The 23,409-nt window shown below is 43.6% G+C and overlaps 1 long non-coding RNA gene across 1 annotated transcript; it reads left to right on the forward strand.

Annotated features, from left to right (window-relative positions):
* The first annotated feature begins 5,027 nt into the window (after nt 1-5,027).
* Nucleotides 5,028-23,153, forward strand: LOC144227635 (uncharacterized). Its single transcript, XR_013333983.1, has 3 exons — nt 5,028-5,147; nt 11,894-11,941; nt 23,048-23,153. It is a non-coding gene; the product is annotated as an uncharacterized LOC144227635 (long non-coding RNA).
* Nucleotides 23,154-23,409: the final 256 nt, after the last annotated feature.

Raw genomic sequence — 23,409 nt, forward strand, 5'->3', positions numbered from 1 at the left:
CCACAATTTAAAGAATTTAAAGGAGAACAACAACAAAAAACCCAGTCTGCAAGTTCCTCTCTTCGTGAATGGACAACATTCCAAATGGGGTTTTATGGGGCTCCACCTGCATTAAGCAGACCAAAATGGAGTGACCCAAATGACAAGAGAGCCCATTATTGTCTTCCTTTGGTGAGGGACAAGTGACATTCCTCAGGCTCCATTCATGTAACCATCTGCCACAAAATACATCGGGACTCTTCTTACCTGCAGAACTGGGTTAGATCAGTTCTAACACTTTCAGCCTTATCTGATGGCAAATGAAAGCTGATACTGGTGGGGAGAATAATGACAACTTGGTTACCAGACTGCCATTCATCTCTTGTTCTTCAGTTCTTTGAGCAGTTTTAGTTTAAATCTGGAAAAAGTAATGACAAACCCATGTATCAGTGAATATGTTCATATAAGTAATGATATACCTGTGTATCCATGAATATTTTGATAGGAGAAAATATGTATTTGTGTATTTGTGTTATGATATATGAAGGTGTGTTGAGATAAGACGTTATCTCATAGGTATATACACAAGTGTGTGTTAGTGGCCTCCCCAAAGCCACTGACTGTGTAAATGCTACTCATGTAATATGTAAATCCTACACTAGTCCTAAATATCAAGATTGCTGGAAATGTGAGGCATTCTTGGAGTGTCTTCTACAACGTTCCTCATGATATCGCGATTTAATTGTCCTGGAATACAGCATGAGATACATTTGCACCTTTCCTCACCTTGAACACTGAGAACATGAAAGGATCTGCCAAGTGATGAGGAAACACAGATCTGTTGAAGATGAACAGTTTATTTTACTTATTTTATGAGCAATGACACAAAGTTTATAACTATCTGGTAATTACCCATATTTTTCTTGACTTATGATGGGGTTAAGTCCCAGCAAAGCCATTTTAAGTTGAAAGTCTCTAAGTTGAAAATGGCTTCAATACACTGAACCTATCGAACACCATAGCTTAGCCCAGCCTACCTTAAATATACTCAAAACACTTACATTAGCCAACAGTTGGGCAACATAAAACCTATTTTAGAATGAAGTGTTGAATATCTTATGTAGTTTATTGGATACTTAACTTAAAGTGGAACAGGATCATTGTGTGGGTATAGAATGATTCTGGGTAAATGTGTTGTTAACCCTATGGTTGCAGGGCTGATTAGGAGCTCTGGCTCACTGAGGTGGCCCAGCATCATGAGAGATGATGGTATTCCATGTGGCTAGCCTAGGAAAAGATCACAATTCAAAGTATGGTTTCTACTGAATGCGTATAGCTGTCACACCATCAGTCAGAGAATTGTTAAGTCAGACTATCATCAGGAAACTTCTTGTGTATGCTAAGATGTGTATACACATTCAGTATATCCAAATTTTCAACTGTGAATATTTTCTGGAATGATTTTCCATGGTCACATCTAATGCCTATGGAAATTATATCTTAGCTGCAGGCTTGAGTAAATTTCAAAGAAATCGGGGCACCTGAGTGGCTTAGTCAGTTAAGCATCCGACTTTCGCTCAGGTCATGATCTCGTGGTTCGTGGGTTCGAGCCCCGCGTCGGGCTCTGTGCTGACAGCCCGGAGCCTGTAGCTGCTTCAGATTCTGTGACTCCCTCTCTCTCTGACCCTCCCCTGCTCACGCTGTCTCTCTCTCTCTCCTAGAAATAAATAAAACATTAAAAAAAATTTCAAAGAAATCACAGAGCCCTGGAAGTGACTGCAGATGTCACTGAATATAGGAATTGAAAACTGGCAGCCAGCACACCAAACTGCCTGCATTTGGGTTTTGTTTGACCACTTTGTGTGTGTTTATGTATTTAATAGTCTTATTGAGGCTGAAATGACACACAATAAACTGTACATATCTATTCAGTTTGATTTGCTTAGGTAAAGGTGTATACCTGTGGCACCATCATTACAATAAAGATAGTTAACATAATCGTCACCAGCTAACCTTTCCTTAAATTCTTTTGTAATCCCTTCTTCCTGTTCCTATTCCCTCCACGCAATCCCTGATCTGCTTTTGGTTATTATAGACAGTTGGCATTTTCTAGAATTAAAAACATTTTTTTTTTAAAATTTTTATTCATTTCTAGGAGAGAGAGAGAGAGAGAGAGAGACAGCGTGAGCAGGGGAGGGTCAGAGAGAGAGGGAGTCACAGACTGAAACAGGCTCCAGGCTCTGAGCTGGCAGTCAGCACAGAGCCCGACGCGGGGCTCGAACCCACGAACCGCGAGATCATGACCTAAGCGAAAGTCGGACGCTTAACCGACTAAGCCACCCAGGCGCCCCAGGAGTCAGACACTTTGACTGAGCCCTCCGTATGCCCTGCTGCTACCTCATCTTGTCCAGAAGCATAAGTGTCCCACTTACTGTGTTTTTACGGTAATTTGTTTCCAACAGATAAAAATCAGGAGGTATCATATTCAAAGAGAGATTTCCACCTTCTCGTGAAGAATCTGCAGATTTGGCAAAAGGAGATGCATACTCCACACAGCAAGTCTTTGAGTTAGGGGATCCTTAGTTTCTTTTTTTTTTTTTTTTTTTTTTTTTTTTTTTTTTCAATTATGTTTTTTTTATATTTTTTTTTAAATGAANACACTCTTTTCCAGAGGGGCTGTACCAGTTTACATTCCCACCAACAGTGTAGGAGGGAACCCGTTTCTCCACATCCTCGAGTTTCTTGTGGTTGCCACCTGGCTTGCTTCACATGTTTAAATGAAACTACTCAACCCCTTTAAGCCTGATTAGTCCACACCTTTCATTTTATTCGGGAGGAAAGAGAGGGGCATAGTGAGATGGAATTCAAATCTGCTTCTCTGACTTCAGATCCAATAGTATTTCCACAGAGATTGGACAAGTATACTGTATTATGGTATGGCAATGAGAGAACTGAAGGTCTCAACAATTGCTGACACATCTAGATGCTCAATGTCTATACCTCAGACTCTTCTTACATCTCTTGATATTAATCTGTGAAGTGTATTCTAATTTATCTATTGCCATATTTGGATCCAAACTGGGTAGTAGGATTTAACTGTTACTTAATTCCTTTAAAGGGATCCTTCATTCAGCAAAACCACCTTTTCAGGATTATATTCTTTTTTTTTTTTTCATTAAATATGTTGTTTGCACACCAAAGAGGATACAGAGCAACAAGAACTTTCGTTCTTTGCTGGTGGGAATGCAAAATGGAACAGCCACTTTAGAAGGCAGTCTGGCAGTTTCTTTAAAAGCTAAAATTCTGTTACTATTGATCTGATCTAGCAGTCATACTCTTCAGAATTTACTCAGAGGTGCTGAGAAATTATTTCCCCACAAAAGGCTGCACACAGATGTTTATAAAAACTTTATTCACAGTTGCCCAGACGTGGAAGCAGCCAAGATACCCTTCAGTCGGTGATGGATGAAGCAAGTGTGGTACATCCAGACAATGAAATATCATTCAATACCAAAAATAAATGAGCTGTCAAGCCTTGAAGAGACATGGAGGAAAGTTAAATGCATAATACTAAGTAAAAGAAGTCTGTCTGCAGAGACTATATAATGAATGATTCTAACTATATGACATTCTTATTCCAAAACTATAGAGAGTAAAAAGATGAGTGGTTGCGAGGGGTTGGTTAGAGGGGGCTTAGGGTGCAGGAATGAATAGGCAGAGTACAGAGGAGTTTTTGGGCAGTGAAGATATTCTGTATGATACCACAATAATGAATACATGTCACTAAACACTGGTCTAAACCCATAGGATGGTACAATATCAAGAGTAAACTATAATGTAAACTATGGATTTGGGATGATCATGATAGATCAGTGTAGGTTCATGTATTGCTCTGGTGGCAGGTGTTGATAATGGATGAGGCCGTGCGTGTTTCTAGGCAGGTGGGGGCAGCATATGGGAAATCTCTGTACCATTCCTTCAGTTTTGCTGTGAAACTTAAACTGCTCTAAAACTAGTCTTAATAAAAGCAGAAATAAGTTGCCTATTATATTTATATTGTTTCAGACTCTCTTATGAGTTCCCACCATAAAATAATACTGAAGTGACCACAGTGTGGAGACTGTGTTTTCAGTTTTTCTATTTATTCATAACTTTCTCTTATATGATCAAAGATGTTTATGTCAGTATAAATGGAGAAATTCAGTCTGCTAGCTTGGGAAACTATGTGATACAAACACTATACCTACCCTTTTCCTCTCTCAACTATCAGTGAAAATATTATTAAACTTGTGTAGTGGAGAGGAAGAAAGTTCAAGAAACAAACCACAAAACCACTAGGAATCATGTGAAGTCAGTATTTTCTTAGTAGACATGTCACAAAAATGCATCTGATGCATTTTTGGAAAGAAGTCGAACATCTTAGGAGACTCTGTCTCCTTTCTCTAAGATGTTAGAGATGATGGAAATACAGGCTGTGTGTAGGAGAGTTTACTGATTTTATAATCTTGCTTTACAAAAATAGGCTCTGTATAAAAAGTAGAACTGAAAGTATAGTAAGGAATTATTTGATTATTATTTTGACTGAGTTATCACAGAGAACTATTTCTGATTGAAATATTAAAAATTTTTTAATGTTTATTTTTGGGACACAGAGGGAGACAGAGAGAAAGCAAGGGAGGGGCAGAGAGAGAGAGAGGGAGACACAGAATCCGAAGCAGTCTCCAGGCCCTGAGCTGTCAGCACAGAGTGCCACATAGGGCTCGAACTCATGAACCATGAGATTATGACCTGAGCCAAAGTTGGGCACTTAATGGACTGAGCCACCCAAGTGCTCCGATGACTATTTCTGATTTAAAACTACAGGGAGACTGTTGAAGTATCATATTTTCATGTCACGAATTGTATCAGATGACTGCCAGGAGCTGGCATACCTGCTTGCAAGAGCCTTTAGAATTGTCTCCATGACAAATAGTACAATAGGCCATTCTAGAAGCAAAGTGGGGACATGGCTTTACTGAGATAGCAGATCACAGCAAGGCTTGGGCTTCTGGGGCATATGTGCCCTGACACCCAGTGCCCGGGGGGCTCTTGTGACGGTGGAACAGAAGAGAAGCTCAGGCATGGGTGTCTGCATTCTAGAGCTGGTGCTTGGCTGGAGGAGAGTTGATGTAAGCTTCACCCTTCTTTAATTTTTTTTTTTAAATGTTTATTCATTTTTGACAGGGAGAGAGTGAGTGAGTAGGGGCAGGGCAGAGAGAGAGAGAGGGAGACACAGAATCTGAAGCAGGCTCCAGGCTCTGAGCTGTCAGCACAGAGCCCAAGGTGGGGCTCCAACTCAAGAGCCATTACATCACGACCTGAGCCGAAGTCAGACACTTAAAAGAGTGAGTCACCCAGGTGCCCCTAAGTTCTGCTCTTCTAACAGGTTTTCAAAGGAGTGGTGGTTAAAACCATCAGGCTGTTTTATTCTCTTTCTCATGCATATCTTTTCTCTCTCTTCATTCTCATTTTCTTCTCTTTTTCTCTCTGCTTTTTCTGCTCCTCCTCTACACCCTCTTAGGAGGGGTTTCTCTCCAGATTCAAGCACTTCTGTTTCTCTCCTTGAGAACCCTCACTTAGCCACGCCTTTTTGGGACCCTTCCTGTCCTTAGCTGGTCTCTTCAGACAGCCTACCCATTATGCTCTGAATTGTGCAGCGCTCATGTGCCTCCTTGGCTAACTGGGTTCCTCTCCTCTCTCACCCTCTCCAGTTCCAATACCTGAGACCTTATTCTCACTTTCTTTTTCTTTTCACGTAACTGCCCCTATATTTTCTCAGTTTTCTCCCTCATGGCTCCTCTTACCTGCTCACCAGCATTTTGGGGCTCTTCAGTCAGCATCAGTTTCCTCCCGGATCGTAGCTCTTCTAACTGCATTGTCTTCATAGCAGATCCAAAAGTTTTGTTTGGGCCCCAAAGCTTGGAACTGTGCTGGTCAGCTTTTAATAGTTGTGTTTCTTTTGCTGTCTCCCTTCTCACCCCATCACTCTTGTATTTCCTTTATTAAAACGCATATTGTTATCAGTACCACTAGGAGAGATCATGTACTCAGAGTCGATTTTCTCCAGGGAGACCAATTGCTTTTGATATGTAGCTTTCCAAATCCCTTTTCTTTTTGCTACTCTTGGTGACAGACATTCAGTTAGGTGACAGACATTCTTTGGTGTTTGTGACTCTTCTCCATTTGCCTCCCTGTGTTTTCTTCCCCCAAATCCATCTAAGCCTCACTTTGACTTTCTGGCATTGAGGAGGGTGGTGGATGGGCCTGAAGATGAACTGTTTGAAGGGGCTCCCCTCCCCACACCAGTTTCCTGGCTTCCGCTCTCAGCATTGTGCTGTGGGGAGAGGGTGTTAAGGGGAGAAATGGAGGCTCATGGTATGTGGCTTCAACAGAGGTGGTGATTTGTGGCCCGTTTTCTCACATGCCTGAAACGAGGCATGGACCAGGGCAATGACCAGCATGAGGCAAGTGAGATGTCTGACTCAGGATTAAAATTTCAGAGGACTCCAGGGGCACCTGGGTGACTCTGTCAGTTAAGCATCCAACTTCAGCTCAGGTCATTATCTCACACTTCACAGGTTCGAGCCCCACGTCGGGCTTTGTGCTGAAAGCTCACTGAAAGCCTGCTTCAGATTCTGTCTCCCTCTCTCTCTCAGGCCCTCCCCTGCTCGTGCTGTCTCTCTCTCTCTCTCTCTCTCTCTCTCTCCCTCCCTCAAAAATAAAAACATTTTTAAAAATTAAAAAAATAAATAAAACAAAATTTCAGAGGACTTCAAAAATCTCTAGAAGCAACATAAATGATATTGACATATTTAAATAAATAAAAATCATTGCAAAAAAATCCATGACAAACAAAATTTTTGTAGTTTATTTATTTTGAGAGAGAAAGAGAGAGTGAGGAGGAAGAGGTAGAGAGAGAAGGAGAGAGAATCCCAAGCAGGCTTTGCACTGTCAGCACAGAGCCTAATGTGGGGCTTGACTTCATGAACAGTGAGATCCTGACCTAAGACAAAACCAAGAGTCCGATGCTTAATCACCTGAGCTACCCAGGAGCCCCTCCCTGTCTTAAATAAAAGATTCAGAAGGGGCTGGAACTCTAGAGGATGGTGGATGGTGTGTTCCAAGTATTGACTCCAGACCTCTTAGCAGTGTTTCCTGGGCTCCAAGGGCATTGATGTAGCAGCATCCCTCATTTTCTTTGGATCCTGTGAGATCAGAGAGGAGGCAGCTCCACAGTAACCAGAATGGAGAGATGGACAGAGAGTCATCTATGAACCTTCTTTGATGTAGAAAAACTTCTAGAGACCTTTGCCTAGCTATGCACAAGAGTCCCAATAATGGTAAAAATTGGGGTCGTGTGTTTGGATTGATTTTTGACTTTAAGTAAATAGAAACGGGGTAGTTCTTGCACTCACAGCTTTACTGTGACAACTTCCTAGTGAATACGCTTCTTCTGCCTGGAGCTTTATCACTCTGTCAAGCGAAGAATGGGAAGGTGAGATTTTTTATCTTCCCAATTTGGTATTGCCTTCTCTTCCCTTTCACAGAGGTCCAGACCTCTTATTAACCAGCGACTCACTGACCTGGCTTCTGCACATTTAAAGACCTGGAAAATATATATGAAAACCAAAGGCGCCTTCTACTTGTTTCTTTATTTGCATCCTTGGGGTCTGAGCTCTTCTGTGTTGGAAACAGCACTGATGGGGCCTCTGCAGAGCAACTTGGTGGGATGGTTCCAGGCCCCGGCATCAGGGGACTGGAAGGCCTGTTCTCCCTGTGCCATGAACAGCTGCATGAACTTGGGAAGCAGGCACCTTTCACTCTCTGACCCTCAGTTTCCTCATCTGTGCAAAGTAGGGCTCAAATGAGATGAGCTCTCAGGTTTCCCTCTGGTCCAGCCTTCTGTGCAGTTCTAGGGAGGATTTTCTTTGTCACCAAACTGCCTGTTTCCAGCCAGTCTATGTGCAGTGGCTTTGGAATAGCCACCCTGTCCTCAGGCTGCACAGTACCCATTTTCTCAGTCGGCTGGCCTTGGCTTGTCTTCTCTGTTGAAGTCTGATTCCTCCCTCTTGGTTTCAAGGTCCCACCTTATCAAAGGAAAAATCTCTGGTAAGGTCTTTGTTTTACTTGGATTTAAATCTTGCTTAACATTAAATCAGAAAAGGAACGATAAGACTTTGGGCCAACTAGTTTCTTTGTGAAATAAAGAGCTTTTCCTTATCTGTTCTTTTAAGACCTTTTTAGTTTTAGAATTCTAAGTCATTTCAAGTAGCATGATGATGTTCTTAGATTTGAATAGTTTGATTTCTTTTTTCTTTTTTCACCTAAATCACCAGCTTTTAAAATTCTCTGTATTTGGGGGCACCTGGGTGGCTCATTCAGTTGGGCATCTGACTCTTGATTTCAGCTCAGGTCATGATCTTGGGGTCATGGGATTAAGCCCCTAATTGGGCTCTGTGCTGAGTGTGAACCCTGCTTGAGATCCTCTATCTCCCTCTGCTCCTTTCCCCTTTTCCCCCTACCCTGTAAAAATACAATTAAAAAAAGTTCTCCGCATTTCTTCTCCAATCTGTTATCTAGAAATTTACAGAGAGGTGTTAGCCCTCATCAGGCCCATCAAACTTCTGTAATGTGGCGTTTGATACACATTGTTATTTTATAAAAAGGTTGGGAGGTGGTGCCTGGGGGGTGGCCCTTTTGGAGGAGCAAGTGACTCTGGATGTCAGGGTCATAAGTTTGATCCCCATGTTTGGTGTAAAGATTACTTATATAAATAAAAACTTAAAAAAAGATAGTTTACCTAATCCGTATTATTTTAAACATGTTAAAAATCTGAAAAAGTATTTTTAATTGTTTTTTTAATATAAAGTGATCTTTCCGCCACTGAAGAGGAGAAGGACCTCACAGACTTTGTACATTCCAGTGCTTAGGAACTGTAAGGTGTGATTTCCAGAGCCTTGGTTTTAAAGATGATTGTGGGGGTCTCCTTATCTCCTGGTCTGGTTTCATTTCCAGGTTCTGTGAGCATTTCTGGCCCTGTGGCTTCTGTCCCACAGGCCTTCCTCAGAGGAGATCCTCAGTTTCTCCCTCGTAAGCCATAGCATATCAGTTACCCAGAAACACACATTAGGAAACAGTCTTCAGGAGGGCCCACGTGAGTTCAGACAGTCTGAACACATCTTTTCCCTCTTGCCTTCAAGTCCCACTTCAGTTTGAGGAGGCTATAAATTGGGCAGGGGCACAGATACTCAGGGATAGAGTCAACATTCAGAGGCTCTCTACGTACAAGCAGACCCTGTGATAATGTGTGGACTTGTGAATGATGTTGAATTTGGAGAGATCACAGATTTCACAAAGTGAAAATTGCAGTCTGTGATGGTAATACTATTGGCTCCAATACTGCAGAATGGATAGAGAAAAATGACTTTTTCATGCCATCCTCTGCAACTAGGCATCACCTTTTGAAGAGTAGCAGAGAAGAGACTTTAAAATCATTCTAGAAACGCAGAAGTGACTGTAGCATGCTTTGCTGATTGGAGAATGTCTGTAGAGAGCGGCTTGTAACTCTGTGGCCTCATAATATCCTTATTATGCAGCATGAAAACGCAGAACTCTTTATGACTAATCAAAATTGTTGCCTCTCTCAGAAGAGTGTTTAATAAACTCATTTTCAAACTCTGTAATAATTGTGGAGCTGGTAAGCTAGCAGTATGAACACATTAGGTTAGCATTTTGAAAGCGTGTCATCATGTTCATTGTGAAGGAAGTTAGTCAATGTATCATTTCAGTAAAGTCATGCTAGTTTTGGCAGTTGTGACTTTTTTAATGGATAAAAACATCAAAAGGCAATAGCGAATTCCAGATGGAACTTTACTCAGAAAATCCATTTTAAAAGAACAAAACCAATGGTAATGTTGGTATAAGAAACCTGGTAAGAAATACAGCCCTATTAGGAAAAATATAACTGACCCTTAGATATCATCTCAAGCCAGAACCAAACCGAAAACCAAGCTAAAGACCAAAAACCGAAAAAATCAAACCACCCTATTCCCAGTAACTTAAAACAGTCTCCATGTGACATGGAAATAATTTTTAGAACTGGCCGTATTGATCAAGTCTCCTACATTTCCATAGGATTTTACATCCCACCATTTCTTAGACTTCTAATTTAAAAATCTTACTACCTGTAAAATAAAACATGGTGTTGAGAGTCGCTTGAAGTCTTTCAGTTGAATCTTTCAGTGCTTGGATTCATCTCGGTGAAGATTAACAGAACAGGTTAGAGCACGCCTCTAGGCTTTCTTGATACTTTTTGTGGCTTTAGTAGCTACCTCGTCTGTAATGCTCTTAGGCTACACTTTCTTTTGAAATAAAAGAGAACATGCTATCATCTGTGTGGAGAACCCAAGGAGAAAGACTATAAGGAGAGAAAATTCTCTAAGGAATAGCAGCAGTTGACCTATTTTGGTCCATTCTAGGATATCGAATCTTGATTGTGAGTTTGGGGCTGCCCAGTCCAGGTATCCATGCATGACACCTGGAATAGTATGTTTAGCACGGGACTTTTGAGGATTAGCAAAAGAGGACTTATGATATAAGGAAGCATCGAGCAAAGTGTGCTTCCAGGCCACACCCATCAGTATTATCTGGGGGGTGCTTGAGATCCTGAACTCCACCACAGTCTCACTGAATCTGAAACTCTGGGGGTGTGCTCTGAGAGCCTGCAATTTTAACAAGATCCCCAGACAACCCCCACTACATTTTGAAAGTCTTTGCTCTTATACTTAGTTTTACTATCTCTGGATTCAAATCCTGGTCTTCCCTTTTTTCCTGGGTGACCTGGAAAAGCTGCTTAAGCTCTCGGTGTCCCACTTTTTTTCTCTGTGAAATAGGAATAACTATGGTACCCACCAGCTCGGGTCATGTGGAGGATTTATGAGATAATGCTGTGGAGCACTTACCCCAGTGTCTGGTTCATAGGAAACACTTCTAAGTTCGTGAGGTTATTTGTATCACTATAAAAGTTTTATGAAGGATATCAGAATCTCCTCTCTGATTTGAGACCAGTATAAAATATATGTTGAAAGGAAGGGATACAAACTATATAGTGGATTCTGATACTAAATTATAGTGCCTCTTTACTAAGTGCCTTAAAGCAATGGTCACTTCCTAAGCCTTGCCTCTATTTTTCTTGTCCCAGATGGTGCTGATGCACTCTTGGGCTGCTCTGCATGGTTCTTGTCCCTCAGAGGCAAGGATATAACCCTCTTTATTTGTTTTAAGGCCATCATTCCTGAGTTTCTGCTTTTGAACCAGTTCCAAGGAGAGTCTTTAGCCGATGATTTACAAAGAGGGCTTTGATGCTCTCCAGCGTGCCCTGCAAATGCTGTCATTTTCCTTACTTGTTAACCCTGGTGGCCTTTGAGCACAAGGCCATGCAGCTGTTTCCCTCCGGTCCCTCCCCTGTCCCAGCCTGCATCCTTTTTCTGCTATGCTCAACTTTCTCTGGCCCTCAGCCTCTCTGCTGCAGTTACAGAGTCCCCACGTTCTGTGATTTGGTGGGATGAATCACTTTCCATGGCCATTTGAACAGCAGAGGGGCTCCTCATTGTAAGTAGGGTGGTGTTTTCTGCACAGCATCACCAAATAGCAAGTGAACTCCCTTCTTCCCATGGCTAGTTTTCTTAACTGCCGCATTATTTTAAATTTGGTGGGTTTTAGGGGCTCTTTTAAAAGCAAAGTATCACTGATTCTGAGATCTGGAAAGGTTCTTGAGCCATCATTCATTTGACTCCTTTCCAGAATATATTTTAGGAAAAATCCAAATGTTTCAGGCCCAAGAAGTATGATATGTGATAATTGTATTTTTTTAAAGGTACCTCTGGCAGCTCTGTACATGTGATGTAAGCTGGAAACCATCAAGGTTAGTAGGAACTCCAATAGTCAGCATTTTCCTTCTGGCCACGGCACTAAGCCAGGCTTGGGGGGGGGGGTTACCAAAGGACCCCCACCTTCTAGGAGAGTGCATCCCAGTGAAGGAGCTGGGGCTGGAAGGTGAAGCAGCTGTTGCACCAGGTTAGATGAAGATGTGAGTAAGCGCTGAAGCATCCGGGATGCAGAGAAGGAAGAGGCATGGGTGGGCCAACATGCTTTCTCAGCCATTTCCCCTCCCTGGCCTTTCTTTACCCCCAGGTGATCCACTGCTGTTAGTGTACGGGGCTTGTCCAAGTCTCTGTGGGCAAAGTCCCCCTAAGGGAGGAGGCTGGCAATCTTAGGAGGATGGCCCTCCTTGGCTGCTGCATCTTGTTGGCAAAGAAAGGGAAAGGGGTCGGCACTGAGTTGCCTGTGTGAGTATGCTGCCCCATCATGTCTAAACCTTGAGCAACCCTGTGGGCAGAGTTTTCTCTTTTGAGAGAGAGAAAGAGAGGGTGGGGCAGAGAGAGAGACAGAGAGACAGAGACAGAGACAGAGAGAGAGAGAGAGAGAGAGAAAATCCCCAGCAGACTCCACACTGGCAGCGCAGAACCCCACGTGTGGCTCGAACTCACGGACTGTGAGATCATGACCTGAGCTGAAACCAAGGGTAGAATGCATAACTGACTGAGTCCCCCAGGCGCCCCAGAAGATGTCATTCTTATCTAATAGTCAGAGTCTCAGAGGCTGAGAGGTTTGGTAACTTTCCCAAGTTACCATCAGCTAGCAAGTGGGCTTGAGGTAAAATTTGGGTCTTTCTGATGCCGTATCTAAGCATGTTCTAATGATTAATGTTGAAGAACCAGGGTTTTAACGGTCAGCAATTCTCAAGGAAAACTGCCCGACGTTCAGCAGTGGCTTTGTATGTCAGGGGATTGTTATGGGATGAACTGGGAGGGGACCCAGGGAAACTGCCATAGTCCCCAAACCTTCACCATTTGTGATACATCCTGTAGGGCAAATGGCTTCCCTCCTTTCTCCCTCCCTCCCTCCCTCCTTCTGTTCCTCCTCCTAAGCTAGTTTTGTCAGTTTGGACTGCTGTGACCGCGTCCCACAGGCAGGGTGGCAGAAACAACAAAGATTAATTTCCCACAGTTATGGAGGCCGGCAGGTCCAAGATTCAGTGTCTGGTGAGGACCCTCTTCCGGGTTTGCAGATGGCTATTTCCTCACAAGGCAGAGGGAGAGGAAGAGACTGGCAAAGATATCATTCCTCTCCTAGCTCTTCTCATAAGGGCACTAATCCCATTCAGGAGGCTCCACCCTTGTGACCTCATCCCCTCCCAGAGGCCCTGCCTCCTAACACCATCGCACTGGGGGTTTAGGCATCAACATCAGAATTTGGGGGGCACACAGGCTATTGCACATGCTGTAGCTACTGTGAGAGTTTATCAGAGACTCTCCTTGCACAACTTGCAAAATCAGCACTTGGAGACTCATAGTTTGGTTTATGATAAAAAGGCCAACTTGAGACTCTGGGTCCTGATTAGGCCGAAAGAGCAGATCACCCCTGCAGCCTGGGAATCACTCACTGATGGGAGCATTGTCATGGGGCAGTGGAGGACATCATGAGTGTGACACATGACCTTGGACAGAGAAGCCAGGAGACAGTACGCTCTGTGAGGATGAGAGGGAGCACCTTGGTCTGGCCACTCCTGCTGGAGGATGGCGCTTCTAAGTTTCATGTAAGGCGCTGATGTGTAGGGCGTCAGAGTGTACACAGACGGATTCATACCCTACAGAGGCTAATGGAACGTTGGCTCCAAGCCAGGTACCTGCACTTTTTTTTTTGACTTTGAGCTTCCCCTGGTTGTGCTAGTCATTGAGACCCCTTCTCTCCATAACTGAGGATTCTGGGAACCAGAATGAGCAATCTCAAGGTTCCTTAGGGATATGGAATTGGAATGGAGGGCTGCAAGGTCTGAAAGAGATCCAGTGACACCAAAGGGCTCAGACATTTCTGTTCCTTGGGACATCTGTGCCACTTGGAACAGGATGCAGGCATGGTAGAGTAGTAAGAGTTTTGGAGTCAAGCAATAGCACTGCTAGGAATTTACCCAGGGGATACAGAAATGCTGAGGCATAGGAGCACATGTACCCCAATGTTCATAGCAGCACTCTCCACAATAGCTAAAACATGGAAAGAGCCTAAGTGTCCATCAACAGATGAATGGATCAAGAAGATGTGGTTTATCTATACCATGGAATACTACATGGCAATGAGAAACAATGAAATCTGGCCATGTGTAGCAACATGGATGGACCTTGAGGGTGTTATGCTGAGCGAAATAAGTCAGGCAGAGAAGGACAAATACCATATGTTTGCACGTATAGGAGGATTAGGAGGAACTTGACGGAGGAACAAGGGGGAGAAGAAGGGCGGAAATGGTGGGGGAAAGGGAGAGAAGCAAACCATGAGAGACTTTTGAATGCTGACAAAAACTGAGGACTGATGGATGTGGGGGGAGGGGGGGATGGGCATGGAGGAGGACACTTGTGGGGATGAGCACTGAGTGTTATGTGGAAACTAATTTGACAATAAACTATTAAAAAAAAAAAAAAGAGTTTTGGAGTCAAATCTGGAACCAATCCAAGCCTCTCTGTTTATGAGCAGTATGCATTTAGGCAGTACCCAGTCCCTAAAACTAGTATTTGTTGCATGTCTTCTGCATGTCAGACACTGTCCAGGTATCAACACCTTGTAGGTATTAACTTACAAGTACTTTTAAGTATATAAAAATATGTTAGGAGGTGGATGTTTCACAAATGAGGAAATTTAGGTACAGAGGGCTTAAGAACTTGCTCGAGGTTGCACAGCAAAGATTGGAACCAGGAAATGTGCCTGCAGCACCTGTGCTCTTAACCAGTAAGCTGTCCTACTTCTGTTTCCTTATCTGTAAAACAAGGGCAAAAATAGCTACCTCAGTAATGTGAAGATGAAATTAAATGAGATGCTCATAGATGAAGCATTCATCTTTGCTTGGGCGGGTCAGAACAGGCGCTCAGCTCAGCAGCTTTAAGTCCTATCTTCCCTCTGTAAGATCTGCAGGCGCCCTCCCTTTTCTGGGCAGAGTTGGGGGCTCCTGAGTGTGTGCCCCGCTCTCCTTTTCCCGAGCTCCCTGCTACGCTTCCTTTCACACTCACAGCCTCAGCACCACCGCCTCATTGCTCTACATGCCCACACTTTCCAGTTCCTGAGTGTGAAGCTTACTTTACCCAACCTCGTTTCCAGCCAGCCACTTCCTGGGCGTGTCTAGAAGTCACCTTGATCTCCTGGGTAATGCTTCTCGACATCCTGCTATGGGGTGGGTTACTTCTCGAAGGGGCATCGCTGTTTGTAGGGCTCCTTGCTAATTTCTCCGTTAGTGACATTCCCTTCCCACATCTTTTCCTAGTGCCCCATTCCCACTTCTGTTGTGCTACCTGCAGTCTACATTTGGGCCTGCCCTCATTATGCCCCAGGAGCTCCTTCAGCGAATGAGAATCCTGTAGAGAAGGGTCCCTCCTAAGTTCCGTAGCCAGGAGGTCTCCATTGCTATCTCAGGGAGGACTTATCCTGGGTCATTTCCATTGGTAACTAACTGTATTGCCTGTATGCTTTTTGACCTCCAAATGGATTCAGTCAAGAGGACGCACCAGCAGCAGATGGGGAAGGAGCAGCATCTGCCACCCCTCCATGAAAGGCTCTAATCTCAAGGGACTCCAGTGACACTCTCTCCTTCCCGGCCCTCTTAGGCAGTGAGGGACTAATGCCTGCTAGTCTCTGGGTGACCCTCAACCCTGCCCACATATTTATGCACAGACCCTTATCAATGTCTCTACATTTCAGTGATGTGAATTCTATGCCCTGCGGAACCCTACAGACTTGTATGGCTAGAATTGAAAGGCCACCTCGTCCTCACCTTTACAAGCATAATTCTTCTCCTGCTTGGGTGACAAGATGAAATTTGGAAGGATGATTGTGTCTGCAAGTACTTGGCGGTCTTCTCACGGTTAGACACAGGGCTGGGTTCTTTCTCAGGGTCCCACGAAGAGCACGGCTCATGGAGAAGGTTCTCTTATCACGAGCTCTGCCTCGGAGGTCTAACTGTTTACTTTTTTAATCTCTCAATTTTTTTAAAATTAGTGTTTCAATTTTTAAAAGATGTTCTAGCCATGTGACTTGTGGGGAAATCATAACTCTCTGCTGTTTCTTATTGAAAATTATGAAGCTACTGACTTTATGACATTTACAGCTGCCTTAGCTCTGAAAAGGTAAATGTCAGCCAAGGGGAAACCGTCTGGAACACTGAGAATTGGCGGAGGATCTTCCTTTCTGGGCAACAGGTGAAGGCTGCCCCGGGCACTTCCCCTGATTTCGTCCCCTGATGTTTCCGGGGCACCCCTGTATCTGTATCTGATCTGATTTCTCTGCTGCACATGTTTCCCCCAGGTTGATGAGTCCAGGCTGGATGCTAGGCTTTGTCCTGGATACCCCACTGGAGCAGGGAGGACCCTTCCCTTTCCTGAGATTAGGGTCTGACTTCAGGGCCAAATTCACAGAGTCCTGAGACAAGGCTAAAGGAAGATGTTATGGAGTAAAAGCAACACTGCTGGTTTTCCTTGTTCCAGTGTGGGTTTGGAAAAAGAAGGAAGAGGATTATAGAATGATTCCACTCTGTCAGGCAGTGTGCTGAACAACTTATATATGTAATTTCATCTCATCTTTGCAGTAGCCATATTATCCCCAATGTACAGATGGTAAAACTGAGGCTCAGAAGAAAATGGTATATTGCAGAGGGACACATAGCTGAAAGATAATGTGGCTGTGCCAAAGGATTCGGTCTAACGTTTTCAGTTTGTATGAATCTTTTTTTGAGAGAGAGAGAGAGAGAGAGCTTGAGCAGGGCAAGGGCAGAGAGAGGGAGAGGGAATATTAAGCAGGTTCCATGTTTAGCACAGAGCCCAACATGGGGCTCGATCTCACAACCCTGGGATCGTGATATAAGCCAAAATAAAGAGTCTGATGCTTAAGCCACGGAGCCACCCAGGTGCCCCTAGTTTGATTCTTAAAATCACTTCCAAACTTCCCAGGCTTAAGACAGAGGCAATATTTCACTTACCCTTTTCTTTGGATCGGCTTTTGTCAAGGTTTGCTTACTCTTTTCAGTTTTAAATTTTATTTTACTTCTGGTCTTGTGCAGGTTGTATTTCTCTGCTTATTGGCTGTCTTCTGTGCTTATTCAGAAATTGCTGTACTAGAGCATAGCCAGGGAGCTAGAGAAACAAGATAGTGGACGTTTCTCAACGATGCAAGGCTGTGACCGTATGCAATTGCCTCTTTGTGGAGGGAACTCAGAGGAAAAATGTCTTTTGCTGTATGGGTCATGTCCAAAGCCACTCTGCCAGTAATCCAATACCTTCTCCACCTCCAGTGGGCAGACCATGGTAGCTTTTTACTCAAGATAACATCATTCACCTTGACAAAGTCAAATCTCTTATTTCCATTTTCTCTCAGCCTTCACATTCTTATCCACACTTAAGACATTGTTACTAGTTCCTTAACCTACTGGTTGTTGAAGTCGTTTCTGGCTACTTTAATTTGAACAGATGAATTGAACATTTATAACCACTTCTTAGGGGAATTATGGGCCATTTGTACTAGAATTTTTGTATCTCCAGTGCTAAAATGGAATCATCTCTCGTTGATCTGGGTGAAAACTGGGCCCTGGGAGAATTTGACTTCAATGTATACAAGGAAATACCCTGTGGGGTATGTGCTTTCAAGTGGTCTCATCTAAAAATAATTACAGTAAACTCATACTTTCTGTATCTTCTGATGAAAATAGTGATAATCCGTGCATAACATATTTCAAACAGTTGGCCTCAACAGGCTTTTCAAGTTCTTGTTTATATGTATATTGTTTTTTTCCAAGAGAGAATAAGAACGAATGCAATTCACCTTCACTCAGCAGAGGGGAGCATGGGAAACTCCCCAGACTAATAGCCCATACGTGTGTTTTCTCTTTGCTCTGTGTTTTACCTCCTTGTGCTCGCCCTCACTTCCCCCACTTCTGCTCATTCCTATTTTGTGTGTTCTTGGGTGAGTTGCTTAACCTCTCTGAACTTAGTTTTGTGCCTCTTGTGTTATCTCAAGAGCAGTGGTTCTCATGTGGAAGTCAGTGTTGTCCCCCAGGGACATTTGGCAATGCCTACACATATTTTTGATCGTTACCGCTGGTTGGTAGGCGGTGTGGGGAGCGCCGAGGAGGTGGGGTGGTTGCTACTGGCATCTAGTGAGAAGAGGCCAGTGGTGTTGGCAAACTTCCTGTACTGCACAGGGCAGCTCCTGCAACAAAGAATGATCTGGCACCAAGTGTCAGGAGCACCAAGGTTGAGCAGCCTTGTTTTAGAGGTTGTGGTGAGGACGAATGTTAGAGTCAAGTGTTTTATGAATTGTGTAGGGGATGCCTGGGTGGCTCAGTCATTTAAGTGTCTGACTTCGGCTCAGGTCATGATCTCACAGTCTGTGAGTTCGAGCCCTGTGTTGGGCTCTGTGCTGACAGCTCAGAGCCTGGAGCTGCTTCAGATTCTGTGTCTCCCTCTCTCTCTGCCCCTCCCCCATTCATGATCTGTCTTTCTCTTTCATAGATAAATAAACATTAAAAAATTATTATAAATTGTGTGGAGCTGTATGAAGATAAAGTGTTACTGCAGATGCTTTTAGATTGGTGGCTAATTCTGACCCTGTAAGTAGATAGTATTCAACATGTGCTGAGCATTTTATCCTGGGACCCCGTTTCTTTCTTATTCAAATGTGCTGGGCTTCATGATCTTCAAGATCCTTTCTGGCTCTGAGCATCTATGTGAGAAAAGCATACGATGATGCCAGGACCCAGAGCTGACAAAGTCAGGAGTTGCAAATTTCAGCACTTTTTAGCCCTCATGCAGATCACTGACCTGAATCTTTTCTCCCAAATAAACTTGAGATTGGCTAGGAGGGAAGAGACAAAGAATTCTTAATCTTCTTCCTTTATGAGGCAGACAAGATTTATCTGTGGCTTGTACCCGTTTGTACCCTGGAGAATAATGCCAGCATGGAAAACATAACGACCACAGCAAATCCTTACTTACTGTTCTGGAGTACCTACTGTGTGCCAGGCCCTTCTGGAGGACATTAGCCACAAGATCTCACTGTATCATCACAGCATGCCTGGACTGTTGGCATTACTGGTCCAGTTTTACCAGTGAGGCAGATGAGGCTCAGAGAGGCTGAGTAATTTTCCTGTAATCACATAGCTAATGAGTCATCAAATTGCTTAAAAATACAAGGCCTGGGTTCTTTTCCCTCCTCCACATTCACACTCAAGGCGGTCATTTTAATGAAATTGCAATGGAAGATTAGGAAACAGTAAAATGGGTGTCAAGAAAGCAGGTGAAAGCTCCATCATTTTGTGAATTTTCATGCTCTGCAGGCAGATATGTGTCGTTTGGTACATTGGAGTAGACTCTTTAACAGAAAATGGTGCCACCAGCCTGAGCTGTCAGAGAGCTTTGACGGACAGCCCAGATAGTGGCCCATCTCTGCCTCCTTTCAAGTACTTCCTAAAATAATGGCTGTTTACAGGGTTATGGCACAGCTCCAGGTGCTAGTGATCATGATTTTGATTGATGATAATTGAGAAAACAGTACTAATGCCGATGGGCCACTGGGGTTTCAAGGCTTTTCCACTTATTTTACTATCTTAATTATTCCAAGATTTCATTATATTCTGTTGAATAAGAACTATAAACACCACCTATAGGTTTCTGGATTCTGTGTTCAAACATGGCAGATTAGAAAAAGGGTTTGAGATTATGACCAAATGGGGTTTTAGTTGTTAACGGATCAGATATTCTGCTCTGAAGATGCCAACTCTTATTGTCCATCAGTGATTCTCAATCTTGCTGCCCCTAGGGACCTTAGACAAATCTTAATGTCCAGATTAGGCCCAAGCCAATTAAATAAGAGTCTCTGGGTAGGACCCACTTAATAGTTAAAATAGATTTTTTAAATGTTTGTTTATTTTTGAGAGAGAGAAGGAGAGAGACAGAGAGAGAGCATGAGTGGGGGGCGGGCAGAGAGAGAGGGAGACACAGAATCTGAAGCAGGCTCCAGGCTCTGCAATGTCTGCATAGCGTCTGATGTGGGGCTCAAACTTGTGAACCATGAGATCATGATCTGAGCTGAAGTTGGATGCTTAACCAACTGAACCACCCAGGGGACCCTCCATCAGGTTAATAATTTTTAAAGTTCTCCACGTGATTCCAGTGGGTTTAATATTTAATTAAGGCACCCACTTTTTAGTCAAGATGACATATAAAATTAACTATCACAGCGATTACATTTAATTTTACTTCTGATTGTTTGCATAGCATTTGATGTCTTGTCAATTGCTCTGTCTCTAAAAGAGCCTTTGTTGTTGTTGAAACAATCCCCATGTTCCAGAAACATATTCCCATCCAGCCTCCTAGAACTTAGATGGTCTTCCTGCAGTGACCCTTTGAGATAAGTATCTGAATCCCTGAAAAATCAAATTAGTTATATTATGGACACAATTCATTCCATAGCAGGACTGCTCACCATTCATAAACCTCTGGTTTGCTGGGAGAGCTGGATTTCTACTAGGTTCATTCCAAGCCATGCTTACATCTTCTGAACCTAATTCAGATCTTGCCTCTCCTCTGATCAGAGCCCTTAACTGGTTTCCTACCTCTCACAGAGTAAAAGCCCACTGTCTTACACAGTTTGCAAATCTATAAATATTAAAATATAAAATATCACATAATAAATACAAAAGGTTTACAAAATTCCAACCATATTCACAATAAGTGAAAAACATAATCCACTGTTAGTTTCCATAAGGTATTAGCAGGCATTCACAAAATTAACACTATGGCAGAATTTTTATGTAAACCATTGGCAAGTCCTCCAGGCTGATTTATTCATTCATTTCACAAATAGCAAATGCCAGTTATGTGCCAGGTACCAATATAGACACTAGGGATACAGCCCTGAGCAATATAAAGCTTTTGCTGATGTGGAGTTTATGTTCTTGTGAGCAGAAACAGACAATAAGCAAACCGATAAACATAAATATGTGTAAAATGTCAGACGGTGGTAATTCCTAAGAAAATGACTAGGTGACAAGTGATGAAAGTTGAGGAGGATGTTGACATGGAAGGAATATATCGGAGGGTAAATCAGGTTACCCATGCGATGGCTAAGCAGAGGCTAGCCGAGTGTGGTGATGTAGTTGCTGGCTCACAAGCCTGGTGACCTCTCTTCTATTTTCATCTCAAGTTCAATGTGTGACTCTGGCTATGTGATATTTTCTGAGCCCCAATTTATTCAATTGTAAAAGGAGAGGGGTGGACAACTGGGTCTTTGAGGACCTCTCTGGACATACATTTCTGGCTCTGTCTGAAATGGAATGAATGCTTAGCTGTAGGTGAACAGAGTATTGAGAGCCCTGTGTACTTAGTGTGGTGGGAGGGAAGACTAAAACTAGAATATGATAGTCAGAGCTGCTCATAAATCCAGTATTCCAGTTCCCTTTCCTTAGACTGAGTAATGGCCCCCAGAGATACCAGCTCCTAATCCCTGGAACCTGTACATGTTACCATATTTGAAGAAAGGGTCTTTGCAGATGTGATTAAATGAAGAATCTCAAGGGGCGCCTGGGTGGCTGAGTCAGTTGAGCATCTGATTCTGGATTTCGGCTCAGGTCATGATCCCACGGTTCATGGAACTGAGTCCCATATTGGGCTCTGCACTGTCAGCAGAAATTCTACCTCTCAACCCCTCCCCCCTCAAAATAAAGAAACTTAAAAAAACAAAAAAAGAAGGCTCTTGAGATGGGGAGATTATCTTGTCAGGCCGTAGTGCTGTCACATATATGCTTGTCATGGATGGACACATGGAGATCTGACATAAGTTGAGGAGAAGCAGAGCAGACCGAGATGGGGAGATGCCAGCCCTGAAGCCTAGGGTGAGTGGGCACAAGCTAAGGAAAGCTAGCAGCCACCAAATGCAGGAAAGAGGCAAGACACTAGAGCCCCCTTAGGGAATGTGGCCCTGCCGGTGCCTTGGTTTCAGTATGGAGGTATTGACTGTGTGCTTCTCGCCTGCAGAACTGGAAGAGAATAATTCTGGGTTGTTCTAAACCACCAAGTCTGTGGTAATTTGTTACAGCAGCTTCAGGAAACAAATACAGTAGGGTTGTACTTCACTTCCCCGACTGCTTGAAGTTAGATGTGGCCAGGTGGCTGCTCCAGCTGATGACGTGTGACTGGAGCTGATGTGTGTCTCTGGGGGCCACTGTGTGCTTTGTCGTGCCCTTTTTTCCTGTTCGGTGATGGGCAGGTTTGAAGATGGTGGCTGCTTGTTAGCCTGGGTCTCTGAGTGACTGTGTTGAACAGAGCTCCTGTTTTGATCCATAAAGGACATGAGTACAACTGAAAAGTTATTTTGTTGTTTAATACTCCTGAGACTTGGGGATTACTCTGTTAGCCCCTCTTGACTGGAGTCAAGGAGCCTGGTTCGATGCTATGAAATATTCCTGGTAAACCTTTGCTCCTCAGTGGTCCTCTGGGTCCCTGGAACCCCTTCTTCAGCATCCCTCCGAGGCCAGGACAGTCTCAAACCATGTCCTCTACATCAGTGGTGTTCCATGCAATGGTGATGCCTATTAAGGTTCTGTGGTCAGAATAAGAGGAGAAAAGTTGGGTTATGCAAGGTGAAATAGTTTCTCTTACCGCAAGACTTCTCGGTGGCTTCCATATGCTCTAATGTGCGGTGTGACTTTCTAAGACAAAGAAGTGGTATTTTTAGGGACTAAATGTATCCTTCTATCTTGATTTGTTGAAATTCTAACCCCTCAGTGTGATGGTATTTGGAGGTGGAGGCCTTGGGGAGGTGATTAGATCATGGGGGTGGAGCCCTCATGGGATTAGTGTCCTTATAATAAAAGGCCAGAGAGCTAGCTTGCTTCTCTCCTGTCTGCCTGTCTGTCTGTCTCTGTCTCTTAAATGTGAAGACAGAAGAAGCAGAAGGTCATCTGTAGACCAGGAAGAGGAGCCTCACCAGAAACCAGCCATGCTGAACCACGCTGACAACCAGATTCTATGCTTCCGGCCTCTGTAACTGTGAGAAATAAACTTCCCCTTGTCCAGGCCTCCAGGATATAGTATTTTGGTTATAGTAGCCCCAACTAAGACAGGTATGCACTGTTTGAAAGCTCTTTGTGGAAGTGCAGGTCACATCAAGGTGAAAGCAGTTCCCGTGGCGTTGGACCATGACACTTTGTGTGTCATTCGTTAGCATCTTGCATTTTCTCACCCAGTTAATCCAGGGACAGCATAAGGTAGGATAGTTTTAAAACAACTCCCTGTTCAAAAG

The sequence above is a fragment of the Crocuta crocuta genome, unplaced genomic scaffold, assembly GCF_008692635.1.
Source record: "Crocuta crocuta isolate KB4526 unplaced genomic scaffold, BGI_CrCroc_1.0 scaffold41, whole genome shotgun sequence".
Taxonomy (NCBI): Eukaryota; Metazoa; Chordata; class Mammalia; order Carnivora; family Hyaenidae; genus Crocuta; species Crocuta crocuta.